This window comes from Talpa occidentalis, unplaced genomic scaffold (genome assembly GCF_014898055.3).
Source record: "Talpa occidentalis isolate TD23 unplaced genomic scaffold, MPIMG_talOcc4v2.1 talOcc4.12, whole genome shotgun sequence".
Lineage (NCBI taxonomy): Eukaryota > Metazoa > Chordata > Mammalia > Eulipotyphla > Talpidae > Talpa > Talpa occidentalis.
Window position 1 is genome coordinate 78,990,127 of NW_023601212.1, and position 22,970 is coordinate 79,013,096.

Consider the following 22,970-nt stretch of genomic DNA (forward strand, 5'->3'; position numbering starts at 1 on the left):
GTTGGGAAATAGAGGTTGGGATGATGGGAGCGGATGGTAAGGAGTGGGAGGCCATGAGCACCGACTCGTTCAAGAGTTTAAAAGGAAAGGCCAGCGGGAGGCACCAGGAGAATGGCTGGGTAGCAGAGAGGATTTTAAAGGCTGGGGTGGGGGCACTCAGGGGCATGTCTGCAGGCTGGCAGCATGAATGGAAAGGGGAATTACTGAAGACATGGGAGTGACAGATGAGAAGGGGACAGAATAATGGCTTGGGCTGGGGGTGGGGGGCACCAGCATACAGGCCAAGATCCCAGCAGCGTCCTCAGCCTGCCCACGCTGGTGACCCATGCCAAGCTTTCGTGGGTGAAAACTTCCACCTTTTTTTGTTTTTTTTTTTAAATAAACTGCTGCAAAGCATGGTTACCAACTGATATTTGTTGTCTGTTATTTTTGGATATAAGTATAGGGATTTACACTTACCGTAATCACATTTTGTAAACTGTCTTCATGATCATCTGTTCTGGTACAGTGACCAAGAAAACATTAAACTCGGTCTGTGGCTTGCCAAGTTCCTTTTCGGTTCAGCCCCAGGTATGCGCCAGGCTGCGAGAGCAAGACATAGGCCCTGCTCTCAAGGTGTTCATAAAGCAGTGGGGGCAAGACACAGTACAGACCATTTTAATTTGGTTTCAATTTTGTGGCAAGTGCAATGAAGGAAGGAAGTGGAATGCTTCCCATTGCCCTAGAATTAGCCACTGCGACCAAGATCATGTTCCACATTCTAGAATCAGACAGGTCCCAAGCAGCTGTCTGGTTGGAGACCACTAGACTGTTTAACAAATCACTTAGGTAAGTGTGGGGTGCTGGGGCTGCCCAATAGAGGGGGAAATAGTCACTGTTGAGAAAGGGGTGAGTCCCAAAAGAGACCACCAGTCAAGCCACCTGGAGGCCCAGCTGAACGTGGGGGCCTTGCTGGTCTTCTGTCTTTGTTGATAGTGTCTTTTCGTGTACAAAAGCTTTGAAATTTTCCAAATCGATCAACGTGCCTTTATAGTGTTTAGATTGCATGGCATATTTTATAAAGCCTTTTCTCTCTGAGGCAGTTTAAAACAAAACAGAACATCACAAAAGAAAACAAGGCAGGGTCACATGCACTGATACTGACAACATCCAAACACAGCTAACCCTCGAACAGCGCAGGTTGAGCCACTCAGGTCCACTAGACGCAGAGGAGTTAGTATCAATAAATACAGCACAATCCTATAAATGTGGCTTCTCCTCCATGTGATTTTCTTTTTTTTTTAAAGATTTATTTATTTATTTATATAAGCACTGGGTACAGTCAGAAGCGCGGAAGGGTAAGAGAATTCACCAGAGCCAGAGAGGGGAACAGAACAGACAGACTGACGAAACACACTGCTGAGGGGAACAGGGGGCGGCAGGAGAGGTCTGCGTGCCATGTGGCACTCACCGGCGGCCAGGGATCAAACTGGCGCTGCAGAGGCTGCGGGCAGCTTCGCAGCCTAGCGCTCAACCGCTGCGCCACTAGGAAGGCCCACAAGCTGCACTTTCATCAGCTGGTTATGTTATTGGTAAGGCTCAACAGCCAGCTATCAGTAGTTAAGTTTTGGGGGGCAGTCAAAAGTTATATGTGGGTTTTAAACCGTGTGTGTACAGGGGGAGACTCAGCAGTAAATCGTTCAGCGAGTCAATGTGAGGGCCAGTTGCAAGGCATATTGTTAAGTGAAACAGTTGGGCAAGTCGTTGGCCACAAAGCAGCCATGTTTCAGGCACAGGGGACAGCGCTTCCTGACCTCCAGAGTAGAGAGCACCTGGGATCAGAGAAGAGGACATAGTTAAGACCGTATTTTGTGCTAGATTTGTAAAAAACCTATTTTGTATTAAGGTACAAAAAGGTTAAGCAGTATGCACAGGGTATATGGCTAACAGGGCGTTGCTTTTTGGCCCCAGGGCCTAATTAACCTTCATCATTATGCTATGTCACGTCCCATAATATCAGACTAAGTGAAAAAGTAGAACACAAACTGTTTATAGCATGAGCACAATTTATAAAAATATATGTGTGTAGATATGTGTGTGTATGTGTGTGTGTGTGTATTTGGGCACTATATTTATAGACAGACGCCAGAAGAAAAACACTGAAATATTAAAAGTGATTATCTAAGTGCAAATTTAAAACATTTTTCTCACTTTTCTGTAATTTTTTTAAAGATTTATATTTTATTTATTTATGCATACAAGAACTGGGGTGTAGGCCAGAGGTGCGGGGAAGGGGGTGAGAAGATCCATCAGAGACAGAGTGAGGAGCAGAACAGGCAGATTGACTGAAATACACTGCTGAGGGGAGCAGCAGGGCGAGTCAGGAGAGGTCTGCTGTGCTAGGTGGGTCAACTCCCTGACCGGGGATGGAACTCAGGCCACAGTGGTTGGCGATAGCTTGATCGCGCTGAGACTTTAACCCCACATCACCAGGGAGGCCCTCTAGCTTTTCTATAATTAACATTATTATTATTGACAGAAAAAAAGTGATTTAAAATAATCACTGGAATGGGCACGCACCAAAGACATTCTATAAAAATAGACTTTCTGGAAAAAGATACCTTGGCAATATACTCTGGGAATTTGAATAAACAAAAAAGCACTCGGCTTGATTCATGGGATAATAATGGAAAGAACGTGAGAGTTAGAAGATCTGGATTTAGGCTACTTAGAAGAGTTTTAACTCCCTAAGCTTCAATTTCCACATACAAAGTGAGACCAAGTGAAACATCGAGGATGAAAAAAAAATTCTGTAAGTCAATTAAACCACATTGGGGCCTCCCTGGTGGCGCAGGCGGTTGAAAATCAACTAATCCATAGATGTAAACCATAGATTATTTCTGAACACTCATTTCTACTCCACCTGTATGCCAGAATCACAATGTCTTGATTATTGTAGCTTTGTAATAGGTTTTGAAATTGGGACATGTGTGACTATCCACTTGGTTCTTTTCAAGATTGTTTTGCGTATTTGGGGTTCTTTGAACGGCTGTATTAGTTTTAGTATCACTTTGTCTATTTCTGCAAAACAGAAGTTGGAATTTTCATAAGGATGACACTGAATCTGTAGATCACTTAGGGAAGTGCAGCCATGTTATCAATATTAAGTCTTCTGATCCACAAGCATGAGATGTCTTTCCTTTATTTAGATGGTCTTTCATTTCTTCAACAACGTTTTATCGCTTTCAGCTTATTTAATCTTTGGCTAAATTTATTCCTAAGTATTTTATTCTCTTTATGTTATTATAAATGGAATAATTTTCTTCATTTCTATTTTGGGTTTTTTCCAGTTAGAGTTTAGAAATACAACTGACTTAAAAAACTGAGCTTGTAGCCTGCAATCTTGCTTGACTTAATTATTAACTCTAATAATGGTGGGTGTTTTGGGGAGTGGGGGCTGTTGTTGGATGCTAAGCTTTTCTATATAAATAAGATATAATGAACCAAAAGAGATGGTTTCAGTTCTTTGCAAACTGGATAGTTTTTATTTCTTTGTCTTGCCTAAGTGACCTCATTAGAACCTCCAGTACAATCCTGTATAGAAGTGATGAGAGCTGACATTTTTGTCTAGTTTCTGACCTCAAGGGGAAACTTGCAGTTGTTCACTATTTAGTATGTTAGCCATAGGTTTTTGTGGATTACCAGGATGAGGAATGTCTTAATTTATCCTTCATTTCAAAAGGACAGTTTTACCAAATACAGAATTCTTGGTTATCAGTTCTTTTTCTTCTTTCCTAACTTTGAATATGTCATCCCATTGCCTCTGGCCTCCATATTTGTTTGTTTTATCGATGAGAAATCAGCTATAAATATTGCGGATCCCCTGTACATGGTGAGTCACTTTTGCTGCTTTCTGTCTGTGGTTTTGATAGTCTGATTATGATGTGCCTAGGCAGAGATTTCTTTGATTTATCCAACTTGGATTTGAGTTTCTTGAATGTATGTTTTTTTCATCAAAATTGGCATGTTTTGGGGCCATTATCTCTTCAAATATTTTTCTGCCCCTTCTCTCTGCTTTCAGGGACTTTTATTATGCATAGGCTAGTTGACTTGATGGTATCCCACAGTTCTCTATACCAAAGATACCTTTCTCTTCATTTTCTTGTTTTTCTGTTCCTCAGATGGGATAATCAAAGTTCTTTCTTTCTTCTACCTGCTCAAATCTGCTGTTGAGCTCTTCCAGTAGATTTTTGTTTGAAATATACAGTTCTACAATTGTCAATTCTATAATTTTCTTTTTGGCTTTTAAAAATATAATTTCTATCAATTGTCTCTACTTGAGATTCTACTTTCATATTTTCCTTTCTTTCTTTCAGTGTGGTTTGTTTTAGTTCTCTGAACATAGTAAAACAGCTAATTTAAAGTATTTATCAAGTAATTGCAAATTCTGGGCTTCCTTGGGTACAGTTTCTACTAATTGCTTATTTCCCCTGAGGATGGGTCATATTTTCTTATTGTTTCTTTGCATGTTTCATCATTTTTACTGAAAATTTCAAGTAACCTAATGTGGCAATTCTGGAAATGAGATTTTACCCTCACTATGGGATTTGTTGCTGTTGCTTATTGTAGTTGTTCAGTGACTTTCTAAACTAATTCTGCAAAGTCTATATTCTGTATCATGAGTGGTCAGTGAAATCTTTGCTCAGTTAACTCAGTGGCCAGCTAATGATTAGACAGAGATTTTCTTAACCTCCTGAAACCAGTAAGTTCCCCATTTTTTTCAGAGGGCTCTGAATGTGTATGGGGGTCGTGCCTTCAACACTCAGCTAGGTGGTTTGCAACTTTGCCTCAGCTATCATGTCCTGCTTGCACAGAGCTTTGAGGTCAAAAAGAGATAAGAGATCATTGCCTTTTCAAGTCTTTTCTAAACATACACACAGCCAACACACATGCATGGCCTTCTGGACTCCAGATCATGTCAGAACTTTTAAAAACCTCCTACGGACATCTCATTTCTCAGCATTTCCTGTTAAGCTTTATATTCTATTGTTTAACCAACAGGTATCCATTGCTTCAAGCAGCTGTGATGTTAAAATACTGGATGAAAGTCCCTGGTGAAAGACTTTTAGCACCAGGACAATTTTAAGTGAGGTGAAAAAAGGACAAGCTTTCCAAGTGAGGTGTTCCAGAGAACCATTAGATAAGACAAATAATGACTATTCTTCCTAGTCTGGTAGCTGCCTAGCTCTCCAACCTCATCTCCTACCCCACCCTGCCTCACTTGCTCTGTTCCAGCTATCTCTGCTTTCTCGTAGTTTCCTGAACAAGCTTGTTCCTGCCTCAGGGCCTTTGCATATATTATGTCCTTAGCCTGAAAAGATCATTCTAGTGATCCCTACTTGGCTGGTTCCATCATTTCATGACAGACCATCAAAGAGGTTTTCCAACTGTCCTCTATAACAGAACCTCCTTGCCCAACCCCTAGCTCCATTATTCTCTATGCTCTTGCTCCCCCCACCCCCATCACAATCTGGCATCATGTCATATAAACACTTACTATCTGATTCTCCTGTTAGAATCTGAATTCTACAGACTCAGACTTAAATTATATCTCCAGTTCCTAAAATAGTGCTTAGATCCGCTAATAAATATTTGCTTAAAAATGAAGTCACCTCCTATGATGGATTTGTATTGTCTGCTTAGCTAAATTGGACCATACTTCCAAGAATTCCCTTCCTGCTATAGTTTCAAATTAGCAAGAGACATTTTGTCCAAGAATTGGAAGGTAGCCATGAAGAAGCGGTTATGTTCCTTTATGCTCAGAATGTCAACGCAGGGCACCAGGTGCATTTACAGCTTGTGCACATTGTCCCGTGTCTGCTGGGTCATTTGGTTGGCATGGAGCTGCAGCCAGGCCCAAGGAAACTACAGTTCTAACTTCCCCAGCTTCTGAGCCTGGTGAATGTTTAGCTCTGTGACAAACAACATCACTACTCTGCTTGACACCCTTGTTACAGAGTTGGAGAAAGGCAGGCAGTGAGACATTGACAAGGGTTCCAGTCCATCCTTGTGAAGTCTGCTCCGTGCCCAAGGTTCCAATTAATTTTTTTGGTTTCCCCTCATTTGTAAAAGTCCAGCACCAGAAACACTGATAGTGTAATGGGCAACAGCTACTCAAGGTCACATTTTTATAGATTTTTTAATTACATAGATTACCAAGTGATCCTGCTTCTCTGGTTGAAGCTAACATACACCCGCCTCTGTCCTGTAATTTCCACCGTTCCCCATTACTTTATCTTCATGTTTCTGAACAAAGTTCCCCAACTTAAAAAAAAATCTCTCCTCGACCTCCATATATATGGCCCCCTTCACCTTTCCCTAGTCAAACTTCTTGAGAGACTTGTATTGACTCAAGGTCTTCATTTCACAAAGTCCCCTAGCTCTTGCTAGGTTAACAATAACCTCTATCTGCAAATTTCAAAGAGGACTTTTTTGTTATTCCCATCAAACTAGAGCTGTGTTTCGCACAGCTCACCCCTCTGACTGCTATCAAGCTCTCTTCCCTTGAGGAAGTTCCTCCGCGGAGCAGGCTTGTCTGCTTCCCCTCCTTTCTCTCGTTTTTTGTTTCCTTGGCTGGCTTCCAACCTGAGTTTTGTCAGGGTCCCCATGTAGACCCAGACCTTGCCGGCCCTCTTATGCTCTCCTTCGGTGATCTCCACCCCGCGCCTCCAATTACCACTCGCCATTCCAATTACCGTTCGCCAATATAGCCCCTTTGACCTGCAGGCATGCTTAGCGATGCCCAGAGTGATCTCACACTTAACATGTCCCAAATCCACCCTTGGCTCTCCCTGCAAAGATGATGACACCATCATGCTTTCAGTTGCGGCGTGGTCAAAGCCAGAATCCTGAGGATAACCTTTGACTGTGCTCCCTCTCCCTCTAGGCAATGACCACGTCTTGGCAACTGTCTTTTAAAAGTTTCCATCCACTTCTTCCCATCTCCATAGGTCACCACCCTCATCCTCCTAATCGAGCCCTGGTCCCCCATCCCATTGTCACAGTAAGACCACCCTTTCATCTGACCCTACTACCTCATTCAAATATTTATGGGGTTTGACTATATGCCAGAAGGCTTTTTTAAAGGTGCAGCCACAAGCATGACATTCCTCTGTTTCAAACCCTTTGAAGGGTTTCATTGTCCCAAGGATAGAACATAACTCTCAACAGGGCCTCAAAGTCTTGTGAATCTGCCCCATCTCTTCTCACCTTAAGTCCCTTTTCCCCTCTGTGTGCCCTGCAGGCACCCATTCCAGTCCTGGAATGAGAAGCATCTTCTGGTCTTGGCACCTCTTCCTGGAATGTTCTTCTGTCCCTCTCCTTCTAGCTAATTCCTGTTTTCCTTCAGATCCTGGCCTGATTTGATATCCCTAAGCCAGGGCGGTTCTCCTGTTATTCACCCACAGCACCTGCTCTTCTTCAGGGCCTCATAGGGCCTATTGTCACATATTGAACATCTGTCCACCCATCAGGCTCATGAAGGGGGCATCTGGTCCTGTGCTGCCCACCTAGCAGGGTTGGCACAAAGCTGCTCATGGCCAGTAATCAATAAATGCCTATTAAGTAAATTTAACACATTTTAAATCTACTTATCTAGGCCAAAGTCCTCATTTCACAAAGAATAAGACGGACAGACAGTGCAACTATAGCCCAGAGGGAGTTAGTATTCCTATTTTGCAAGAGTCAAGAGTGGTGGTTGTTTACGCAGGCCTTTGGCCCAGGAATGCTTAAGGAGGCACTGACACAGAGACAGATAAACACACACACACACAAAGCTGCCACCAACAATTCTGATCATGGCCCCACCGCCTCCAGATTGCTGCCCTCCAGGGATTTTGCTGCTAATCCATCCCCACTCAGCAGGTCCAGCAAGGGCATAGGACAAGGGGATGGGACATTCTATGCAAGGATTCTGGGAGCAAACTGGAGGGTTTAAATTAGCTCTGAGAAGCAAACATCAGTGTTCATTATTCAGTTGAGATTGGGCGGTGGCCTGGGGGGTGCTGAGGCCACAGAAGGGGGCACAGCAGAGGGTCAAAGCATACAGAACTGGGCTTATCTGACCAAATGAACTGTAAAGATTCCTTTCAACCCCAAAGGCTGTTGCCGGGCAGTGACTGAGCTGAGTGCAAAGGTGAGGAAGGCGGTTTTGGAAGCCGGTACACCCACTTCCCAGAAGCTGCTGGGGAGCAAGGGATTTCACTCCAGCTTGTGGGGCAGATGCAGGCAACAGGGGGGTGCGCGTGGGCATGTGTGGATGCACCTGGGGGAAGGTGAGGGGCGGGAAGGAAACCAGTCTAGTAGAGGAAGTAAGACCACTGGGCCTCTACCACTGGGGCATTGAGGAGAGGGGTGTCTTGAGGTGAGGCTTCTGAAGTGTGGGGGTCACGGGCTTCTTCATGTCTTTAACATACTCCCCCTCTTTACCACCTGGTGTTGTGGAAAAGACAGCAGCTCCTCCCCATGTGTCAATGGGTCTATCCTAGTCTGTGAAGTTCATCAGGAAGGGAGGGGCAGAGGCAAACACATTTATACAGCACCTGGCAGTTTGGGGAACACTGCAGTGCACCGCTCCACACAGGAGGCGTGTAACTTGCGCCAAGTCCCAGCTCTGAAGCCAGCCAGCTACAGGAACTTGAACAAATATGATTCTCTGAGCCTGTTTGCTCATCTCGGGAGATGGCCTCTGCCTGCCTGGTGGGTCGGGGTTAAATGCTTCACTGCTGGCACCATGGCGGGCATGCTGCAAGGTTGCCAATACGTGTTATTGTTTAGCCCTCATAACAACTTTGCAAACAGGTACTATCCCCACATTCCACTTGAGGAAACTGAGGCTGAGAAAGGTCAGGGGACTCCCTGGGTGTCCACAGCTGTGATGCTGCTCCTTCTAGGAGGTTACGCTGCTGCTGCGTGGTTTCAAGGACCTTCACTGCTTCTCAGTGCCGGGCAGTCAAAGGTGCAAGACCAGGTGCGACACGCTTCCAGGGGCCACCAGGCTGGAGTTGGACAGCAGATGCCAAGCTGGCGTCCCAACACTGTCTGAGCCCTTCCAACAGGGCTGCAGCCCCAGGGGTGGGGCTCTACTCCCCCTACCTAAGGAAGTAGGAGAGGTGACCTCCCCAGCAGTGTGTCCAGGACAGAGTGACCACAGGAGTCCTAGTCCTCCAGCCAGCACTGGTCTCTGGGCAGGGATGTAGTTGGAGGCTTGACTTGGTTTTGAGAAGTGGCCTGAGCTGGCCCGCTCAGTGTCTTTGGGTCTGCACGACTAGGGTTATGGACTCCAGCTTTGCCCTCAGTTGCGCTCCACCTGACTGCTGCTTTCCTTCCCTTCCTTTAAGTATGGTTTCCCAAGAAGCTTCTGCTCAGGCCCACTACCATCTGCTCTGAACACTCTGCACCTGCTTGTGGCTCTCTCCACCCACCCAAGCTGCCTGTTTGGTTGCCAAAACTCACTGCCAACATCAAAGGCCTCCTCTCAGGATTCTCACTCCACCCGAAGTTCTCTCCTTCCTCTGTCCTGCCCCTCCTGTCTCCTCACTGACACCTCTTTATCTATAGACCCCCTCAAAGGTGGGTGTTCCTCAGAGATCTGGTCTTGGTCCTGCCTGCAGGTCATCCTTCAAGACCTCATTCCCACTGTTGCTTCTCCTTTTTGATTCAAGTCTATTTTCCTTTCTCTTTTCCCTTTAATTTCAATCACACAGAAAGGCAAAGAATAATCCAATATCATCCCTGACCTCATTACTCAGCGTTATCAAGCTCACCTTTCTGCCACATCTGGCGTCCTTCTCCGGCTCTGTTCCCTTCCACCCCCAAAGCCTAACTACTATCCTGAAGTTAGTATTTGTGGTCCTCCTGCAAGTTCTCGTAACATTTCCACATATGTGCACAAGCAATATGCAGTGGGCTTTTTCAAGCTGTATATAAATGGTAATTCCATTTCTAACACTTGTTTTTTTTTCCTTTCATTCGAGCCAGAAGTTTAACTCCCATATGCTTTCTCTTTGTCCACTAGTTTAAGTTTTTCAGAGCTGCCCAGGTTGGTAGGACATAACCACTGATTAAACGCCACTCTACCAACTTATTTGACAGACACAGGCCATTCTCAACTTCTCAAAACACAGATGGATTATTCGGGCTTCAGGGAACCTTTACATGTCCTTCGACACAGGTGACATTGTTGGACTCAGGTATGCACACTTCAAGCTATTTCCAAGCTCATCCCCAGAATGGTGACAATGTATACCCCAGACCAGGAAACCAGCGCCCCAGGGCCTCCTCCATGGGCCAACATTAATTTTTTCAGCCTTGAACGTTTTTGCCACTCTAATGGGTGTAAATGAGAGTCGGCTGTTCGCATTTCCCTTATGTAGGCCTCACGTCTGGGCCCACTTTCCCACCAGGAGGCCTGTCTCCTTTTTTATAAATTTGTACCGGTTCTTTGTAGATTCCGATGACTATCTGTCCGTTTCCTGTATCACAAAAACCTGCTTCAATTATTTATAATAGCATCTTTTGTTGACAAAGTTGATGATTTTGTTGCTCTTTTCCTTAATTTTTGTGCTTTTGGTGTCATTTAAGAATATCCCCCCTACTCTAAGATCCTTCAGATATTCTCTCATATTTTCCTCTAAAACTTTTATAGCTTTGGCTTTCACACTTAGATTTTTAATAAGCTTGAAATTTTTTTAAGGTATAAAGTAAGATTCTAATTTTATTTTATTTTTCCCTATGGAAAACCAGTTGCTTCAGCATTGTTTATTGAAGAGTCCATCTTGGCTTGCATCCCCACAGAAGCAGACTCTGAGGCAAGGATTCAAGAGCAAATAGTTTATTTGGGAGGGACCCCAGGCAACCCTGGAGGGGGATCAGGAAGGGAACAGGGGAATTTCTCTTACTATCAGATGAGCGTTTCTGTGCATCTGAAAGGACATTTGTTCTCTTTATCTAGCACTGCAAGTGTTGGTGGCTATAGGACCATCAGGTTGTCTGGTCCACCATGAGGCTGTAACCAAAAGACACCACTGGCCCAGTGACCTCCCCCCACCGCCAGGAGTCCAGCTGAAACTTCACAGACAAAGAAGCCAACTTGCTGTGCCGCTCATCTGTTCCCTGCACAGGATGCCTTTAAAACCTCAGACGACAGACACAATCTGGACCAAACCTTGCTTCCCAGCTTCCCAGTGCTCACTCCCTTCCCGACCTATATCCCCAAATTCCTCCTTCCCAGAACCCAGCTCTCTTCCAAGTTTCTCTGGACTTCCTTAACACCATAGTTTCATCACGGAAGTTTTTCTCTCGTGCTTTTGTCTGTAAGACTCCTTCAAGGCCTGGCCCAAGCACGACCTCCTCCGGAAGCTTGTCCTCCCCATTTAGGAAGAACCCTTCACTTCCTTCCCAGCATCCCTCAGCAGTGTACTCACTCACTGTAACAGTGATCAAGTCTCTCTGCTACACTAGGGCAAAGCTGGGGCCTTGCCCGCATCCTGGCCCAGCATGGGCTAGCAGGGTACCACACTGCTGGTACCCTGGAGTGTGTGCTCCCATCCAGGGAGATGGTGTCTGTGAACCCACCAGGTTTCCTTCCTTGGGCAGGGCAGGAACTTTCTGTGGTATGAAAGTGAGACTCCCCAGTACATAAACATAATGAGCGGCCAAGGTTGTCAGACCCTGGGAATGTGGAGTCCAACTCCAAGGGGGAGCCCACCGTGCTGTGCCTGTAGGAGTGGGGCAGAGGAATTCTTGGCAGAGACGTTTAAGAAGTGAGTGCCTGGAAGGCAGCCAGCTGTGGCCCGGATGAGAAGGAACTGGGTTTAGGAAAGATCTGCCCGGCGGCCCCTCCGGATGAGGGGACCCGGGACACAAAGCCCCACCTGCCAGGCGCTCCACGCAAATTCCCCACTCAGTTCTCCCAGGCCTGGCCCTGTGCCCACTGCCAGCAGCTGCCTCCCTCCCTCGGCAGCCTTTGGTCCTCTCCTGGGGACAGCTGCACCATGCCACAGAGGTGGTTCATCACAGGCCACCCAGCTCCGGCTCCTAATAGCAACTTTCAAGTTGTGGGAGCCCCTGCCCTGGAATCCAGCAGCAAACAGTGGCCCCCTGTGGCACTCAGGTTTCCCCTACTTGAGTGACAAGCAAATGACAAGTGCTTTGAGCTGACCAGCTGATTATGAGTTTTCTTCAAGGCCCCCCTTCATCCTCTCCTGAGGATGGCTCAGTTCCACACTGTGGCCATTGCCCAGGACCCCTGTCCTCCCTCTGCAGAGCCTTCTGGACAGCTTGCAGGCAACCCAGACAGCAAGACAATAAAGCAAACAAACAGTGAATGCCTAAAGAGAAACACAAAGAAAACTTTTATTTTTCATAAAGGCAATATCCACTCGTTGTGGGAACTTCTTTATACATGTATACATGCCTCTATGTGTATATACATACATGAATGCATAATATAAACCAATTCTTGGCAATGCCCTGCACTTGGGCAGTCAGTGTCCTTGCAGTACAGCCAGTGACTGCATCTGTGTTTCCATGAGGAGCCCACGCCACAAACCACAAGAACAAACAGGGTGAGGCTTGTCGACAAAACAAGCACCCAGGGTATCCCAGGACTGATTTGTCAGTAGAGAGATGCCAACTGAGTGGGTTGTGACAGGTGCAGAAAGAGCCATGAGGAAACTTGAAAACAGCATCATCCTTTGCCATGCATGCACTGAGATGGTCTGGAGCCAGGTCATTTTATTTGCTTTTGTTAGAGAAAAAGAACCAGGCAAACAAAAGTATTGTGCCTCTTGGATGGGACCAGGGAGAGCAGCAACCACGGTATTGTTAGCTCTGGTTAATAATCATGTGTGTGAACTCCCTGAGGTGAGGGGCTCCTTGAACTGTATGTCCTTGCTCCCTGGTGCAAAATGAGTGCTTGTGGGTATTTGAGAGCAAATTTCGTACATTTTGCACGTCCCAGCATGCTCAGCAGAATCAGGTGCCCCGGCCCTAATAGAGACAGAAGCCTTTGCTTAAAAAATCCCATGGGAAAGCAAGGGCCCAGTAGGCAGAGGCCTCTCTGTTCTGATCAAGCTTCCCACTTAGATGATGAAATCCTGAGAAAACCATCTTAGTTGAGACATGCTAGATACTTGTATAGTGCAGAGGAGATGATGTATTTTTGATTATTTAATATTCTACCACCCAGATGTAACATTTTTATTTATTTCCTTCTTTTTCCTATGTTTTCTTTTCATTATTTTTTTTTAATTATTCTTTTTTTAAAAAAAAAAAAGATTTATTTATTTATTTATACAAGTACTGGGTACAGTCAGAAGCGCGGGAGGGTGAGAGAATTCACCAGAGCCAGAGCGGGGAGCAGAGCAGGCAGAAGGACTGAAGTACACTGCTGAGGGGTGCAGTGGGCGGCAGGAGAGGTCTGCGCGCCATGTGGGACCCTCGCCAGGCAGCCGGGGATCGAACCGGGGCTGCAGAGGCTGTGGGCAGCTTCACAACCCAGCGCTCAACTGCTGTGCCACCGGGGAGGCCCTTTATCTTTATTTTTAACCAATAAAGAAAATCATTTTTTAAAAAAGGTTGTTAGACCATATTCCAGACAAACTTTCTTACCTCATTTCCTCTGAGGCTAAAGAATTCTACATTATAAAAAATAATATGAATGGAATTTTAAATGATTGCTTAATACTCCATCCTATGGATCCATTCATTCATTTATTCAATAACTCTTTTATACCTTTTCTGTGCTATTTTTCAAGCACTAGGTGTATCAGAAATTACTCAATTACCTTTTGTTGAATGCTTAGGGTTGTTGACAATTTTTAGGTAAAAAGATATAGAGGGTTTTGTGTATTTCAAATTATTTTCTTAGGAAAAAATTCTTAGAAGTTGCCTCACTGGGTCACTGTGTTTTTAAGATTCTTGACACATTGTGCCAAACTACTTATGAAAAATCACATCAGCTGGTACATTTTTTTTTATCAGAAGAGTGCCTATTTTGTACTTCCTCTCATTGTTCAAGTTTTTCACTAAAAAGAAAGTTTTTCACTATAAATATCTTATTAGGTTAACTTGTATTTTTTCACTTACTCATTTTCTTGTGCTATGAATTTTTCTTCCTTTGCGAGTTTCTTTTATATACTAAGATAATACTCTACTGCTTAAAAAAAACTTTTTAAATAATATCTACAATATTCATTCTTTTACTAATTTTAATAAAAATTATCAAAATCATACATGAAAATAGTTTAAAAATCAGTGGTAACACTATCAAGAAAATGAAAAGATACTAACAGAATGAAAAAAAAATTGTACATCATCTACTTGATTGGTGTCTAGTACTCAGAATATATAAAGGATTCTTACAATTCAGCAACAAAAAGAAAACCAACTCAATGTAAAAGTAAGTAAAGAACATGAACAACCACTTATCGAGGCCTCCCTGGTGGCCTAGGGGTTAGGTCTCAGTGCTATCACCGCTGCCACCTGAGTTCGATCCCTGGCCAGGGAGCTGACCCACATGGCGCAGCAGACCTCTCCTGTCTCGCCCACTGCTCCTGCCTGCCTGTTCTGTTCCCCACTCTGTCTCTGGTGAATACTCTCACCTACCCCCCTGCACTTCTGGCCTGCACCCTAGTTTTTGTATGTGTAAGTAAATAAAAATAAATCTTAAAAAAAAGAAAAAGAAAACATGGGGAGGGGGAACACAATGGACTGTAGCCAAGGACCATGGGTATTCTGGTGTTGGGAGTGCTACAGTGACCACACCTCAGGGGAGAAATCCTATATCGTCAAAATATTAACAAAGATATAAATCAATGGTAGCTCATTAGTTTAAAATATTAACAAAAATAAATAAGGCATAGAAATGAATATTAAGTACATGAAAAAATATTCCACATCATTTAGTCATTAGGGAAATGCAAATCAAAGCCACAGAAGATACCATCACACCAACTGGGATGGCTATAATAAAAAATACACAGGAAGTAATAGGTGCTGACAAGGTTGTGGAGAAACCATGAACCCTTCTACATCATTGGTGGGAGTGTAAAATAGTGCAACCACAGGTGAAAACAGTTTGGTTATTCTTCAAAAGTTCAACGAAGAATTATTATATGACCCAGCAAGTCCACTCGTAGGCATTTACCCAAAGGAACTAAAAACGGTATTTGAACAAATACTCGAACATGAATATTCAATGTATCACTATTCACAAGAGCGCCAAAGTAGAAATAACCCAAAGGGCCTACAGTTAATGAATGGCTAGTCAAAGGGGGTATTACATGCTATGGAATATTATTCAGCCATAAAAAGGAATGAAGTTCTTGTCTGTCCAACAATGTGGATGTACCTTGAACACATTATGTTGAGTTAAAGAAGCTGTTAAGTTAAAAGGTCACACAGTTTGCGATCTCACTTATACAAAACTTCCAGAAGAAGTGAGTCCACAGAGCTAGAAAAGCAGACTGGTGGTTGCCAGGAGCTGGTGGGTGGGGAGAAGAAGGAGGAATGGGGAGTGACTGCATAATGGGCATGTGGTTTCCTTTGGGTGGGGTGAGGGTTGGAAATGGCTGCAGAACTACACAGAGGTAGTGGTTGCACAATACTGTGAATGCACTAAATGCCACTGAATTGGTCGCTTACAAGGGTGGATGGTTAATTTTATGTTATGTGAATTTTACCTAAATAAAAAAAAAAAGCATCAAGAGGTAAGGACAGCTTCCAATTAGCAACTAATAGTCATTTTCCCCCCTTCTGCCCTCCCAGTTCTACTTCCCAAAGGGCAGTCTTGTTTTTTACCTATTTTCCCCTCCAGTAGGTAGTTCTGATATCTCTAATTAATATATTTATACTCCCATTTCCTCATTTAATAATTTTATTTTTTTTCTTTAAGATTTATTTTTATTTATTTATACAAGCACTGGGTACAGTCAGAAGCATGGGAGGGTGAGAGAATTCACCAGAGCCAGAGTGGGGAGCAGAGCAGGCAGAAGGACCGAAGCACACTGCTGAGGGGAGCAGCGGGCGGCAGGAGAGGTCTGCGCGCCATGTGGGACCCTCCTCTGGTGGCCGGGGAGCAGCCGGGGATCGAACCGGCGCTGCAGAGGCTGCGGGCAGCTTCGCAACCCAGCGCTCAACCACTGCGCCACGGGGGAGGCCCTCATTTAATAATTTTAAATGTTACCTAATGATTCCCTACTGTAACCGGGAAGATACAATTTTCTTAGCTACCCAACCAGCTATCCTGTCTCACTTTCTCAACAGTTATGCAAATATTTTAGTTAAATAATTAGTGTTTAAATTATGACTATGTAAATGTCATTCAGGACACAGTCAAGTGGAAAACTATGATTACATTTCCATTCTTCTTCATTTTTTTTGCCTTAAAGGAGTTAATAATTCCTTTGTTATTCTATTTGCATAATTTTCTACATACACTTTCTGAACAAATACTCCATTGTATGAGACGCTCTGTAGGACGCCTTGTTTCAGCAGGCCTCCCTCAGCGCTCCTTGCGGCTGCCTGCCCCAATCTACTTTCTGGATCCCATGTCCTCCTCCTCTTCTAGTCTTACTGACGTGCATCCACCAGTAAAAGCATTCACAGAGATCATTTTTTCACCCTAGATTATCTGAAAATATCTTTGTTTTGCCTTCATACTTTAATAGTCTTTGGCTGAGTACAAAAACATAGACTGGAAAATAATTCTCCCCCAGAATGCCGAAGGCAGGCAGCACCTAGCATCCAGTGCCGCTCCCGACTGACTAGCTCAGCGTCATCCAGTCTTCATTCCTTTGCCTGATGCCCGTTTTTCCTCTCTGGAAGCCTACAGAAGTCCCTGGCAAACCCTGGCATTCCAGCACTCTGGGGTGCGGTTCCTGGTGTGTCTTCCGTCACTTATGCCGGGCACTGGCGTCTGCAGACATGCCCCTGGCACTGCTTCTCGGGTTTCCTCCCCTCAGCTGCATCTACTTCTGTTCCCGAAACTCTAAACATTTTGAACACGAACCTCTGCCTATCTGTGTCTCATCTGAATTCTCTGTCCTTTTTGCTACTTTGAGAAATTTCTTTGACTTCATCTTTTCTACTTTCTCATGAAGTTTTGAGTTCACTGCGCTGGGGAGCTCTAAGAGAATATTATATGGATGTTTTGAATTTTTCTTTTGAATTTCCATTGTTTATTTTGATTCACTTGTTCATGCAGGGGCCTGACTTTGCTTAAATGTCAGTTGATCCTTGGTCAGCTGTTTATGTTAGCAGTGAGGCAGTGAAAAGTTAACTGGAAGCTCCATGTGGAGGCGTCTTCTCACTGTGGATGGTCCCGGCTCACCGGGATGGAGTCAAAGGCTGCAGACAAATCAGTCTCCTGTACCTGCAGTGTTCTCCCCTCCCCACCACCTTGGAGTTTCTGAGTCAGGAGTGCCTCCTCCAGGCCTTCTCCAACCTGGTGCACAAATGACAGTGAGTGCCTGTTTGACAGAATGGGGTGGGGTAAGCGTGGGGAGGGCTAGTTCTTATAGACACTCAGCCTGATTTCAGTCCTGCTTCCCCACCCGCATCCTCACCATGATGCCACCAAGTTCTGTGCATCTGGGCCCAGCAGAACACATGTGGTCTCCTCTTGTCAGGGTCTCTTCAACGCCTTCCAGAGTGTATTAAAATATCTCATCTGGTAATGATCCTTCTCCCATTCTTTGTCTGGTGAGTCTTTATCATTCTCACTTCTTGATTAATTTGGTCACCTATCTTGGGAAATGAAGATGTGTGGCCAATCTACTACTTTAATTGAAGTGGTTTGTTGTGTTAACCTTTGAAGAGCTGAATTATGTCCCCCACCAAAACAGATATATTGATGTTCTAACCCCCAGTACCTAGAAAGGACCTTATTTGGGGATAGGGTTGTTACAGATGCACTTGTGGGTGAGCCTGGGGAGAGCGGACCCTTGATTCAATATGACAGGTGTCCTTACAAGAAAAGAGAGATGCAGACATGCAGGGAGAACCCCGAGTGAAGACAGACACTGTAGTGATGTGCCCGTAAGCCCAGGAACACCGGAGAGCTCCAAGGATGCCAGCAAACACGGAGAACTAGAAGGGGCGAGGAAGGATTCTTTCCTGTAGGTATCAGAGTTGGGCCCAGCTGACAACTTGATTTTGGACTTCCAGTCTCCAGAATCTGAGAATAAATTCCCGCAGTTTCCAGCTGTCTAGCATGTGGTGCTTTACCACAGCAGTCCTAGCGAGCTCCTACAGGCCCTTTTTGTGATCACATAAATCACTGTTGTTTTTTCACTGTGATGGTTCTGACTGCTTTAGAACTCAGAGGTTCTCCTCTATCCCAAAATATTTCCTTTCTAGTTTCTGTAGGTTTTTTGATGGTTGATTTTTTTCTTCCCTCAAATTTAACTTTTTCAACTATCAGGATTTCATCTAGGCATGCAGCCTGAGGTGAGAATCTAAAACATCCTCTTCTCATAAATGAGCCTCACCTAATTTCCCAAACATTCTTTCCATTCCTATTGACTTGTGAGGTCACCTCTGAACATATAATTAATTTACATGCATATAAAGGCATGTTTCTGCTTTATTTATTCCATTCTACTGATCTGTTTATTCTGAGGCCATTAAGTCAGTGTTTTAATCATTAAAATGTGTTTTGCTCTTTAGTTTCTCCTTGCTGTAATCTTTTTCAAAGTTTTTAAGTTATTCTTATTTGTTCTTCCAGATACAGTTTAGAAAAACTTAAGTTCCAAAATAAATACTATTGGGGTCTTAGTTACAAATGGGACACATATAAATAACACAAGGACAAACTGACATTTCTACAAATGCCATAGTTTCTCCATTTGGAAACAATGTACCTCTCTCCATTAATTCATTCCATTAATTCATCTGCTTTTTATCTCTCAGTAAAGTTCCATAATTTTCATCAGGACCCCTCTATGTAAACCCCCCCCAGTCACTCCGTACCCCTTTACATTTATAATATAGATTATCATAATTTAAAAAAGCAGCTAGCACTTAGAGGGCACAGTGGGTGCCAGGCACTATTGGAAGCATGCTTTTAAACCTCATCTCACTAAATGCTTGCAACAATGAATCAGTGACTATTAGCTCTACTTATACCCGGAAAACCTGAGGCAGAGAGATAATTAGTTGAAGGTCATAGCAGTAGAGCCCAGTTTCAATTGCAATTTGACTCAGAAGCCATTGTTTTATCTAAAATCAGCATTTTACTATTCAGCTGTAAAAAGGAATGAGGAAACTTTTTCTATGCTGATATGAAAAGATTGCCAAGATATCTGATAAAGCAAAAGGGAAAGATCACTGACCTTTGTTTAAAGTGTGGAAGAGGATAATCCCATATATTCACTTGTATATGAAAATAAAATATTTGGATGGACAAAGCAATAAATCAGAAAATGAGTGGTTCTTGATCTTGCAGTTGAGTAGGAACCAGGAGACAAGAGAAGGGGGCCTTTTCACTTAAAAAAAAAAATATATATATATATATATAGGAATCAAGTGAATGTATTACATATTTTAAAATAAATAAATAAAAATTTTTATTTGAAATAAAATCCATTGGGAGTGAGTGATTGGAGACTTCACGGAGTCTTATAAAGATATTTTGTGGTCTTGCTGTTGTGGCAATTAGGAGCTGTTTTCCATTATACTTTCAAGATGGTTCTGACCCCTAGGAAAATATATGAGTGATTTTATTTATCTTGCTTCCAGGACTTGTATTCCTTATACTGACTTGCTTCTTAATTCTAAGACTTTTCCCATTGATTCTCCCAGATTTTCAGTGACTAGAGACGGGGCCCCAGGGTTCCATAAATGTGTCTAGGCAGATCAGGGACGCAAGTGGGAATGATGAAAACTGTGGTGAAGGAAAGAGCGTGTTCTCCATATAAAGACATTAAGTTCCAATTTTTAAAAAACACTGTGTGGGCCAAACAAAACAAGCCCACAAAAGAATCCAGCCCTTGGGACGCCAGTCTGCGGCCTCTGCTTACATCTTCCCTGTTGCACTACTGGTCACACTTTGCCCCCCTCTGTCCCTCAGCTGCACCCCTTGCCCTCCACACCTTCCTCCAGGCCCACCTGCCCCTGGAAGCTGTCTGGGCTTCTCCAGCCTGCACTGAGCTTCTCTTCTTTTCTCCACAGCTGTCAGGTTTAGAATCACTGCAAGCCACAGTGGGGCCCTGAGCCCTTTAATATGCAACTTGAGACAGTTAATCCTCCTTCTCAGGCTCCTCCTACCCTTTTTGGCATCCTCCTCTTCTATGGTTAACGGATTGCAGTGACTGGTCAGCCCACCCATTCTTCTGTGGGTCTAGGAGCTACGTGAACTCAGCAATCAAGTCTGATTCATTCCTGAATCCTGGCGCCTGGCACTGCGGAAGCTTGAGAAACCTTATCTGTTGAATGATGACTGCTGTGGGGGCAGACATTCCAGCTAGCCCACTTATCCAGAACCATGACAAACCTTTGCAGAGCAAGCCAAAGAATACAGCAGGACCCTTGCCCTCGAGGGACCAGCAGAGGCTCCATGAGGGTCTGTCACTTAGAACAAGCCCTCAAAGATACATTTGTTGGTGGACCAACATGGAGTTTAACATCCACACAGCCATCCAAAATATAGCCTCTGCAGAAATTAAAGACAAATAGGAGGAAAACTAAGAAGGTGCTTGGGATGGATGTGAAAAAAATCCCACAGGGCTTTGTGCTCCTGGTAGGGAGCACCTTTGTAGCCCCTCACTGATGTGAATATCCTACATTTTACCTGTTTACCCCTATATTTCCCTGTCCTGAAGAATTATATAAAACTTGATCTGGAACTAGTGATCCCTGTAGGGCCTGGCACAGGCAACTATACAAGCGCCCTAAGGGTTACCTCCACAACATAAGCCTTTTACAGGAGGCACCAAATATAATCTCCACCAAAGCTGACCAAGATGGCAAAAGATACCGGGAAAACCAGAGGCTATGCAAAGAGCAGATTCAACAAAGAGAACACAATACTCCAGGAATTTAAAAAGGACTTTAAAATAAAAATATTTAAAACATTCAATAAGACGAAGTAAGAATAGAAACCACATGGCAAAAACAAAATGCTATAGTTTGAAAAAAGCAAATGAGTTTTAATAAGAACCAAAGAGAAATCCTAGAAATCTAAGAGTAAGTTTAGACACAACTAATAGGACAAATCTGAGGAAATGGGTGACTCTGAGAAGAACAAGTGAAAATTCATTCTAAATTCACTTAGAATGAAAACAGAAAGAAAAGTAGACAGGAAATATAAAAGAGAAATTTTTAAAATGGAGAACAGAACAAGACATTCCACAATGAATTGCAAAAGGGAGAATAAAGAAAAAAAAATCAAAGACAACCATCAAAGAGATAATTGCTGAGAATTTTCCAGAATTAGAGTAAAAGCTGGGCCTCCCTTGTGGCGCAAGGGGTTAAGACGCAATCTACGGAGCTGTCCACAGCCACTGCAGCATGAGTTCAATCCCCTGACCAGTCAGGGAGCGACCCACATGGCACAGCAGACCTCTCCTGACTCGCCCGCTGCTCCCCTCAAAAGTGTGCTTCAGTCTGCCTGTTCTGTTCCCCACGCTGTCTCTGGTGAATTCTCTCACCCCCCCACACCTCTGGCCTGTTCTCCAGCTCTTCTATTGCATAAACAAATAAATCTTAAAAAAAGAAAGCTAAAAGAGGTCCCAAGAACAATAAACTACAACATCCAGTGAACACGGTATACCACATTAAAAGAAAAGAAAGAATCGTAAATGCCATCAGAGAGAAAGGTAGATTATCCAGAGGGGATTGACAAGTTAGACTATTTAGGTACCTGAAGACAATAGAATAATAGCTTCAAATTGCTAAAGAAAAAGAGGTGTTGTCAGAAGGCAGCAGAACCCTTATCCTGTCCCATTTACTATTCTACCTCCATCTTATATCCTAGCTGTGAATGTCCAGGCTGCCAGCTTTGGGGCCCACAGGGCACAGAGCTGCCCCTGACCCCCAGCACACACACTGTGTCCCAGCCACTATCTGCATCTAGAAAGGAAAGAAGGAAAGTCAATTCTGCTAAATAGACACCAATGAGAACTCCCTTCGCCCACTCAAGCGCAGCAAGTAGTCAGCTAATGAAAATCTGAACAAAAATTCTTCACAAAAGGGGGAAAGGAAGCAAGAGAAAGTGGCAGAGAAGGGCCACCAAGAAGACATATGCATGTGGCCACTTCACCCATCTGTTGCCGTGTCAATAAATAAGGGTATTTCAGGCCCAGATGCAGTGGGAAACAAAGACGTCCCAGACCCGTCCTTACATTCGTTCTCATATATCCTTCTATGATTCTGCCAACTGTCTAGAGTTCTAGAAACATTTTTTTAAAGCAAGGAATCCAACTTTATCTCATGTTTTCACACGTTTTAAAATAAGTTCAAATGCCTTTTTAAGAGGTAAAATCATGTACTGGTTAATTTCAGTTTAAGCAGAAACTAGTGGAACCCTGGACTAAGGGATGCTGTTTGATGTAAAGGAAACTTTCCACAGACTATGAAGGACATTATAAAAACTCCTCTAATACAACCTGAACAAGAGTCATTTGGATGACCCACCTTTCACATTGTAGTTTTCCTCTACTACAGTTGTCTGTGTGTCTTCTACGTGGTCTTTTGTCTCCATATCAGAATTATACTCTATCTGTGGCAATATATCTTGCAAAGGATGTTCTGGATTTCCCAAAACCTGTTAAGATGCTGTGGCTACAACGTGTTAACCATCACATCCTGTGTCACCAGGGTGTTCCTCACAAAGGGTTTAAGAGTTAGTTATACTGGAAGATTCTGAGCTCTGGCGTCCTCTGCCTGTGGACAGAATGTTCCAATTTTCAAGCTGGAACATGGGTTGAGAA

General features: G+C 43.8%; 1 protein-coding gene and 1 long non-coding RNA gene across 6 annotated transcripts in view; one reads left to right on the plus strand and one right to left on the minus strand.

Annotated features, from left to right (window-relative positions):
- The window catches only part of HIP1 (huntingtin interacting protein 1), a 121,189-nt gene that overhangs the window by 80,161 nt on the left and 18,058 nt on the right, over nt 1-22,970 (minus strand). The gene's annotated exons all lie outside the window — the stretch shown is intronic.
- LOC119241529 (uncharacterized) lies at nt 776-10,841 on the plus strand. The gene is made up of 3 exons (XR_005124333.1): nt 776-828; nt 10,132-10,229; nt 10,783-10,841. It is a non-coding gene; the product is annotated as an uncharacterized LOC119241529 (long non-coding RNA).